Raw genomic sequence first — 9,386 nt, forward strand, 5'->3', positions numbered from 1 at the left:
CATTCCGGGCAGACGCTTTACCGTCTGGGCCAGCAGGGAAGCCATACCACACAGCAGGCCCCCCCCCCCCCAAAAAAACATACAAAAACAGAATGCCCGGAGAAATATAAACATTGGATATTTAAAGATATTAAAGAATAACTGTTAACTTTTTTACTTGTGATGATGGTACTGTACTCATGACTTTTTAAAGCATTGTTCTCTTTTAAAGAAAAATAATGTATTTAATGATAAAATGATATGAAATATGAGGTTTGCTTCAAAATAATCTGAGGTGGGGGAATAGCAGGAGGTGATATAGATGGAACAAAATTGTTAGTGGAGTTAGTAATTGTTGAAGGTGGGTGATGAGTACATGGGCTTAATTATCCTGATACTGCTACTTTTGTATATATTTGAAATTTTCCATAATAAACATTTGCTGATGGCCTTTCCCACCCCATCCTCCTCCTGCCCTCAGCTCAGTTTCACCCAGCTACCTTCCTACCACTGAATAGGCCCAAAGTGTGATCTATGGGTTTCTTGTTACAGCTCTATATCTCTATTTATGTCTATGTGTATCTATGACTTGTGCATCAGTATTTAAAGTTAATGTTCCATTGGCTTATCAAATTTTATACGTTTAACAAATAATCAGTCTTCGGCTTGATCTTTCAAATTTTGTTACAATTAAGTTCCTGCCTTTCTATCATTTTCTATTTTCATAGTGTTTGTTGATCCTTACATTTGTCTTTCTTCCCAATGAACAGCGTCGCCTACACCTAGTAGTCTACAAAGGCTCCTCGGGAGCCCTTTCCATCTGCTGAATACCAACACTGCATGAGTGATTTTTCAGGTCTGGAATTGGCCTGATGTTCCCAAGACAAGGTTTTTGGCAAAAGGACCTTCAGAAATGTGTGACATGTCCTGGATGGAGGATTTGGGAGACCTGGGAAGATACAGAGCCTGCTTCGTGAGGCTGGGGATGGACTCCAGGCATCAGGACCCTGGCTTCAAGGAGGAGGAAGGGGAGAGTGTGAATGCGCTGTGCCAGATATCAAGTGTGGGGACAAAGAGGGATGCTTGAATCCTGCGTGCCTCCTCTTTTTCCTCCAGCAATTTAGTCCTCAGCCCAGGGGTGCTGTTCCTGCATTATCCTGCAGGGAGCAGCAGAGCACCCATTGGCACTCCCAATCCAGCTTTATCCAGATCCCCAGATCCCCAGCTGGAACACTTCCCCTGCCCCCGCCCCCCCAGCCCCATCCTCATCTGTAGGGCTTCCCTCCCACTCTGTTTCTGTCTCTCTCCCCCTCCCTCCCTGTTTCTGTCTCTCTCTATATATATATGATCTGATTTGATATATATGTATGTGTGTGTGTATATATATATGTATGTAATTTTTTGACTGAAGCATAGTTGACATAATGTGTTAGTTTCTGGAGTACAGCAAAGTGGGTCAGTTATACCTACATATCTTCTTTTTCGTATTCTTTTCCATTATGGTTCATTACAGGATATTGGCTATAATTCCCTATGCTATACAATAGGACCTTGTTGTTTATCCATTCTATATATAATAGTTTGTATCTACTAATCCCACACTCACAATCTAACCCCTCCTGTCCCCGACTCAGCAACCACAAGTCTGTTCTCTATGTCTGGGATTCTGTTCCTATTTTGCAAATGAGTTCATTTGTGTTATATTTTAGATTCCACATTTAAGTGATGTTTATATGGTATTGTTTTTTCTCTTTCTGACTTACGTCATTTAGTGTGATAATCTCTAGGTCTATCCATGTAGCTGCAAATGGCATTATTTTGTTCTTTTTTACAACTGAGTGATATTCCATTGTGTATATATGCTACATTTTTATCTCATTTTTCAGTGGACATTTAGGTTGTTTCCATGTCTTAGTTATTAGGAATAGTACAGCTATTGATGTAGGGGTGCATGTATCTTTTTGAATTATAGTTTTATCTGGATATATGCCCAGGAATGGGATTGCTGGATCATATAGCAACTGTATTTTTAGTTTTTTGAGGAACTTCCATACTGTTACCCAACATGGTTGTATCAATTTACATTCCCACCAACAGTGTAGGAAGATTCCCTTTTCTCCACCACCCTCTCCAGCATTTGCTATTTGTAGACTTTTTAATGATGACCATTCTGATCAATGTGAGGTGGTACCTCACTATAATTTTGATTTGCATTTCTCTTATAATTATCAGTGTTGAGCATCTTTTCATGTGCGTATTGGCCATCTGTATGTCTTTGGAGAGATGTATATTTAGATATTCCAGGCTGGTGTCTCTTGAGCCCTCACCTGAGGGGTGTCCCACTGTGATCAGGCGCCCCTAGGTGGGAGAGTTGTGTTTGTTGCACAAAAACCAGTGCTTGCCATTCTCCCATTCATTTGCGAACTGTTTGAGCACATGCTTCATGACCAGCACTGTGCCAAGGCGTCTAGACTTCAAGGCTAGGTCAGACACTGTGATGACTTGAAGCTCCTCATTCTGGGGTCAGCCAAACTTCATGGGATTGCTTATTGCCATGGAAGTGTAGGCTGAGGTCAAGCCAAGGAGAGCGGGGCATGGTGCAGGGCCAGCTTTGGATGGAACACCCCTTCCCCTGACTGTAAGAGGGCTCAGGCCCAGAGACACTCCTTCCCCCTCAGACCTTGCTCTAACTCTCTCTTCCTCTCCCCACACAGGCCTCCCCTTCCATGCAGATGGTGGGGCCTTAATTGGAGGCCTTAATTGTGGCTGGAGTGCTCAGATGAAACTTCCGAAAAGGCCTGAGGAAGGCAAATAGGACCAGCCAGTCTGACTCGTAGCATGTGACTTGCAATTTGGGCTCATGGACCCCTCCAAGGTGGCAAAGGGCATTCTCAACTCCAGCTTCAGCCCCTTCTGAAGACATCTGCAAACTCCAGTGTCCAAATCTTCAGACACCCAGAGAGGTAACCAGTCCTTCCCCCTCCCTGCCAGGTCCTACTTTTCTGGGTGAAATCTTCAGTCTCTGGAGATGTTGCAGGACCCTACCTTCTGCCTCAGGTTATCCCTGCCCTGAGTATGTCCAAAGCAGTACACCAGCCCCCACACTCCCAAGAAATCCACCAAAATGGTGGAGAGCTTGATCCGTTCCGGGTGATAAGAGGACCCCTGAGTACAGCAAAGTTTCTGGGGAGTGAAACTGAGTCCCCAGCAACCCTCCGCAGTGGCATGGCACTATTGGACTGGGGAGGGGGCACTTGGGATGTCTCCTGAATTGTTCTATTTCACCCCCATAGAATGAAGCAACCTGGCTCTGTGAGGATGTTTAGTGGCTCAGCTGCAGCCCTAGAAGCAAAGGTGATTGTGTAATAGGAACCACTGGACTGTCTGGAAATGATTCTCAACCTAGCAACTGGTCTTTCTGCTAAAGACCCAGGGATCTGCCTACCTGCTCACCTCTGCCACTCATGTTCTATGCAGGTAAGAACAGAGGCTACAGGAAATCTGGACATAGGCACAAAGATGCAGCCTAAGGTAATGGGCACAGAGGTATGACAGTACCTGGCTTGACAGGTTCAAAGTGAGCCCAAGATCAGCTCAAGAAAGCAGAGAGAGCTGCAGCTGCTCCCAGAGTTCTCTGGACTCACTGTTTTCTGCAATTACCCCTCCTCATCCCCTCTGCCTCCAGCTACAAAGAAGGTCTAGGAGGTGTAGGTATGGGAGCTGGGAGGGGATTGAGTCCTGTTGGGGAGCAGTCATCTGGGGGTGTTGGATGGAAAGGATAACCTTCCAGCTGAAACCAGACCCCCTGGGGCACATCTCACCCAGGCAGCAAGCCCTTGCCTGGTATGGGGGGAAGAGCTCATAGGGTGGCCCCCGCCAGCAGCCCCATTGGTCACCACTTCCCAATTTTGCCTCTGTAGGCCCTGCATTAACTGTCTCCACAAAGCCCTGAATGGGGGTCCTCCTCCCAGCTCTGGCCAAACGCAGACATTGTGTCAGAACCTGTCATAGAGGCAAGTTTTCCTCCTGGCCTCATCCGTTTACCTGCTAAGGTTTGCCTAATGTCCCATAGCAAGACTCCCATTCCATGTACTCTCAGTGGAACATGGAACTTCCCAGGTGGCACTAGTGGTAAAGAACCTGTCTGCCAATGCAGGAGACAGAGATTTGATCCCTGGGCTGGGAAGATCCCCTGGAGAAGGGCATGGCAACCCACTCCAGTATTCTTGCCTGGAGAATTCCATGGACAGAGGAACCTGGCAGGCTACAGTCCGTGAGGTCATAAAGAATGGGACACAACTGAAGCGACTTAGCATGCACGGAGAACATGGAACCAAACATTATCATCCCCGTTTTACAGATTAGAAAGCTTTAAGTGACTTAGCTTTAATTACTCAGCTAAAGAAGGGCTAGCCTGCTTTTCCTTCTTTCTCTCATGGCCCAGGGTATGTTTTAGAGCTAGAGAAGAGGCCTGGTTAGAATGTGTGTGCTCATGCCAGGGCAGGCTCAACCCTAAGGCGTCTCTCCATACACACCTCCTGCTTGTGGGAACTTTCACTCACCTACAGAGCTGCCAGGAGTGCAGAGACGAAAGCAAGTCAGCCACTCCAGCAGGCTAGGTTGGCTGCCAGAGCTGTGCTGAGTGTCCTTTACTCTCAATCACATTTCTAAGTAACTCATGAATCAAAGGAGAAATCACAAAAGAAACTAGAAATGTTTCAAATTGAATGATAATGAAAAACAGTGTATCAAAACTTATGGGAATGGACTCCCCTGGCGATCCAGTGGCTAAGACTCCCTGCTCCCAAAGCAGGAGGCCTAGGTTCAATCCCTGGTCAGAGAACTAGATCCCACATGCCGCAACTAAAGATCAAAGATCCTGCATGGCACAACTAAGACCTGGCACAGCCAAATAAAAAATATTTAAAAAAATTTAAAAAACTTATGGGAAGCATCTAAAGCAATGCATATTTAAGTAGACTTACTAGAAAAGAAGACTGGTTGAAAATTAACTACATAAGCTTTTTCAAGTGGGGGAAAGATATTTTCAATAAACAGTGTGGGAGCAAGTAACTGTTTTACCTGCACCTTTACCTGCCTTCACAAAAATTAATTTGAGATAGATCATCAATATAATTGTGAAGGTAAGCCAAATAAAGATTCTAGAAAAAACAGAATACCTTCATAACCTTGGAGTAGGCAAAGATTTCTTAAACAGGACAAAGTACTAACCATCAAAAGCCAATAAATTTGACTTCATAAAAACTAAGAACTTCTGGTCATTAATTAAAGATAATTAAGAAAGTAAAGTGATAAGTCACAAACTGGGAAAAGATCATTACAATGAACGCATAGACTCAAAATATGACTCAAAGAATTCCATAGTCATTAAAGAAAAAGGACTTGAACAGACCCTTCACAATAGAGGATTTCCAAATGGCCAACAAGCATATGGAAATGTGCTCAACATCACTAGAGAAATGTAATTCATAGAGAAATCTGAATTAAAACCACAGTGAGATACTGCTATATACTGACTCAGTTCAGTTCAGTCGCTCAATCGTGTCTGACTCTTTGCGACCCCATGAATCACAGCACGGCAGGCCTCCCTGTCCATCACCAACTCCCGGAGTTTACTCAAACTCATGTCCATCGAGTCGGTGATGCCAGCCAGCCATCTCATCCTCTGTTGTTCCCTTCTCCTCCTGCCTCCAATCCCTCCCAGCATCAGGGTCTTTTCCAGTGAGTCAACTCTTTGCATGAGGTGGCCAAAGTATTGGAGTTTCAGCTTTAGCATCAGTCCTTCCAATGAACACCCCGGACTGTCTCCTTTAAAATGGACTGGTTGGACCTCCTTGCAGTCCAAGGGACTCTTAGGAGTCTTCTCCAACACCACAGTTCAAAAGCATCAATTTTTCAGCACTCAGCTTTCTTCACAGTCCAACTCTCACATCCATACATGACCACTGGAAAAGCCATAGCCTTAACTAGACAGACCTTTGTTGTCAAGGTAATGTCTCTGCTTTTAAATATGCTATCTAGGTTGGTCATAACTTTCCTTCCAAGGAGTAAGCGTCTTTTAATTTCATGGCTGCAGTCACCATCTGCAGTGATTTTGGAGCCCAGAAAAATAAAGTCTGACAGTGTTTCCACTGTTTCCCTATCTATTTCCCATGAAGTGATGGGACCGGATGCCGTGATCTTCGTTTACTGAATGTTGAGCTTTAAGCCAACTTTTTCACTCTCCACTTTTACTTTCATCAAGAGGCTTTTTAGTTCCTCTTCACTTTCTGCCATAAGGGTGGTATCATCTGTGTATCTGAGGTTATTGATATTTCTCCTGGCAATCTTGATTCCAGCTTGTGTTTCTTCCAGTCCAGCGCTTCTCATGATGTACTCTGCATATAAGTTAAATAAGCAGGGTGACAATATACAGCCTTGACGTACTCCTTTTCCTATTTGGAACCAGTCTGTTGTTCCATGTCCAGTTCTACCTGTTGCTTCCTGACCTGCATACAGATTTCTCAAGAGGCAGATCAGGTGGTCTGGTATTCCCATCTCTTTCAGAATTTTCCACTGGTAAGAGATAAATAAGAAAACTGTCATATAGCACAGAGAATATAGCCAATATTTTTTATAGCCAATATTTTATAATAACTTTAAATGAAGTCTGATATATAAAAATATTGAATCACTATGTTGTACACCTGAAACGAATACAACATTGTAAATCAACTATACTTTAATTTTTAAAAATCTGTTATAAGCTACTCCCTACCTGTGGGAATATAAACTTCCTGAGACAAGTACTGAATTCTTGACAAATCTGTTATTACAGGTTACAAGTTGAGTTTTCTGATCATGGAGGTAGCTACTAGGAAGGCTTAGTGGGCCATGCATGGGTACTAATTCTCCTAGCCAGTATTGCTTGTCTATGTTAAACACTACTATGTACATGTAGATGTATACAGGATACCATTAGAATTCACTGTATGTGTAACCTTTTAGTTAATAACAGTTTGGTTAGTGGTGATCTTAATAACTTAATTCAAAAGGAATCAGCATAATCACTGTTTTTGGTGTATGTGAAGGCACTCAGTGGTGTCCAACTCTTTGTGACCCCATGGACTATAGCCCACCAGGCTGCTCTGTCCTTGGAACTTTCCAGGCAAGAATATTGGAGTGGGTTGCCATGCCCTCCTCCAGGGGCTCTTCCCGAACCAGGAATCAAACCTGCCTCTCTCGTGTCTCCTGCATTGGCAGGCAGGTCCTTTACCACTGGCCCACCTGGGAAGCCCTGGTGTCACTGTTGGGCAACCGTAACTCCCAACACCAAATTTTCTCAACTGTTCTATTTAAAAATCTCAGAGGGAGAGGATAACATGCGTTTATTTAATCAGGATTGATGAAATTCTACCTTTTATTTAAGCTAAATTGGTAGTTTAAAATTCTGTATTTGTTAACCATAAATTATATTGTGAAATAGAGTCATATTTTGTTTCATATTTAATGGCATTTGTTTGACATAATAGGATTTAATATTTGTAAGGTCTCATATGAATTACTTTTCTGCCTGCGCCCTTTAGAAAAAATTGTGAAAGCCACAATATCAGTAATCTCTTCTCCGTAAGGTTCAGTTCAGTTCAGTCTTTCAGTCGTGTCCAGCTCTTTGTGACCCCATGGACTTCAGCAAGCCAGGCTTCTCTGTCCATCACCAACTCCTGGAGCTTGCTCAAACTCATGTCCATCAAGTTGGTGATGCCATCCAACCATCTCATCCTCTGTCGTCCCCTTCTCCTCCTGCCTTCAATCTTGCCCAGCATCAGGGTCTTTTCTAGTGAGTCAGTTTTTCACATCAGGTGGCTAAAGTATTGGAGCTTCAGCATCAGTCCTTCCAATGAATATTCAGAACTGATTTCCTTTAGGATTGACTGATTGGATCTCCTTGCAGTCCAAGGGACTCTCAAGAGTCTTCTGCAACACCACAGTTCAAAAGCATCAGTTCTTTGGTGCTCAGCTTTCTTCACAGTCCAACTCTCACATCCATCCATGACTACTGGAAAAACCATAGCTTTGACTAGACGGACCTTTGTTGGCAAAGTAATATCTCTGCTTTTTAATATGCTATCTAGATTGGTCATAGCTTATCTTCCAGGGAGCAAGTGTCTTAATTTCATGACTGCAGTCACCATCTGCAGTGATTTCGGAGCCCAAAAAAGTAGTCTCTCACTGTTTCCATTGTTTCCCCATCTATTTGCCATGAAATGATGGGACCAGATGCCATGATCTTAGTTTTTTGAATGTTGAGTTTTAAGCCAACTTTTTTACTCTCTTTGACTTTCATCAAGAGGCTCTTTAGTTCTTTGCTTTCTGCTGTAAGGGTGGTGTCATCTGCGTATCTGAGGTTACTGATATTTCTCCTGGCAATATTGATTCCAGCTTGTGCTTCATCCAGCCTGGCATTTCTCATGATGTACTCTGCATATAAGTTAAATAAGCAGGGTGACAGTATACAGCCTTGATGTACTTGTTTCCCAATTTGGAACCAGTCTGTTCCATGTCCAGTTCCAAATTGGAACCATGTCCAGTTGCTTCTTGACCTGCATACAGATTTCTCAGGAGGCAGGTCAGGTGGTCTGGTATTCCCATCTCTTGAAGAATTTTCCAGTTTGTTGTGATCCACACAGTCAAAGGCTTTGGTGTAGTCAATAAAGCATAAATGGATGTTTTTCTGGAACTCTCTTCGTTTCTCAAGATCCAACAGATGTTAGCAATTTGATCTCTGGTTCCTCTGCCTTTTCTAAATCCAGCTTGGACGTCTGGAAGTTCACAGTTCACGTACTGTTGAAGCTTGGCTTGGTGAATTTTGAGCATTACTTTGCTAGCATGTGAGATAAGTGCAATTGTGCAGTAGTTTGAACATTCTTTGGCATTGCCTTTCTTTGGGATTGGAATGAAAACTGACCTTTTCCAGGCCTGTGGCCACTGAGTTTCCCAAATTTGCTGGCATATTGAGTGCAGCACTTTCACAGCATCATCTTTTAGGATTTGAAATAGCTCAACTGAAATTCCATCACCTCCACTAGCTTAGTTTGTACTGATGCTTCCTAAGGCTCACTTGACTTCGCGTTCCAGGATGTGGCTTTAGGTGAGTGATCACACCATCGTGGTTATCTGGGTCATGAAGAACTTTTTTGTATAGTTCTTCTGTGTATTCTTGCCACCTCTTCTTAATATATTCTGCCTCTGTTTGGTCCATACCATTTCTGTCCTTACCTCCGTAAGGTTATCTTCACTTAATGCTGGGCAGAGAACATGAAAAAAGAAAACTGTGGTGTTTACTACAGCTGACCTTCCACCTATCAAGTTTACTGTTTGATACAAGCCCAAGAGATATGAGTGTAATG

The sequence above is a fragment of the Bos indicus genome, chromosome 18 (assembly GCF_029378745.1).
Source record: "Bos indicus isolate NIAB-ARS_2022 breed Sahiwal x Tharparkar chromosome 18, NIAB-ARS_B.indTharparkar_mat_pri_1.0, whole genome shotgun sequence".
Taxonomy (NCBI): domain Eukaryota; kingdom Metazoa; phylum Chordata; class Mammalia; order Artiodactyla; family Bovidae; genus Bos; species Bos indicus.